Consider the following 273-nt stretch of genomic DNA (forward strand, 5'->3'; position numbering starts at 1 on the left):
TAGATGACATAAACTGGCATTCAACGCCAGTTCCATGTTGCAGTCTGGCGTCCAGCGCCAGAAACAAGTTACAAATTGGAGTTCAACGCCAGAAAAGGATCCAAAGCTGGCGTTGAACGCCCACAAATGGCCTCTGCACGTGAATTGCTTAAATCTCAGCCCCAGCACACACCAAGTGGGCTCCAGAAGTGGATCTCTGCATTATCCATCATAGTTTACTCATTTTTTGTAAACCTAGGTTACTAGTTTAGTATTTAAACAACTTTTAGAGAC

Source organism: Arachis ipaensis, chromosome B01 (assembly GCF_000816755.2).
Source record: "Arachis ipaensis cultivar K30076 chromosome B01, Araip1.1, whole genome shotgun sequence".
Lineage (NCBI taxonomy): Eukaryota > Viridiplantae > Streptophyta > Magnoliopsida > Fabales > Fabaceae > Arachis > Arachis ipaensis.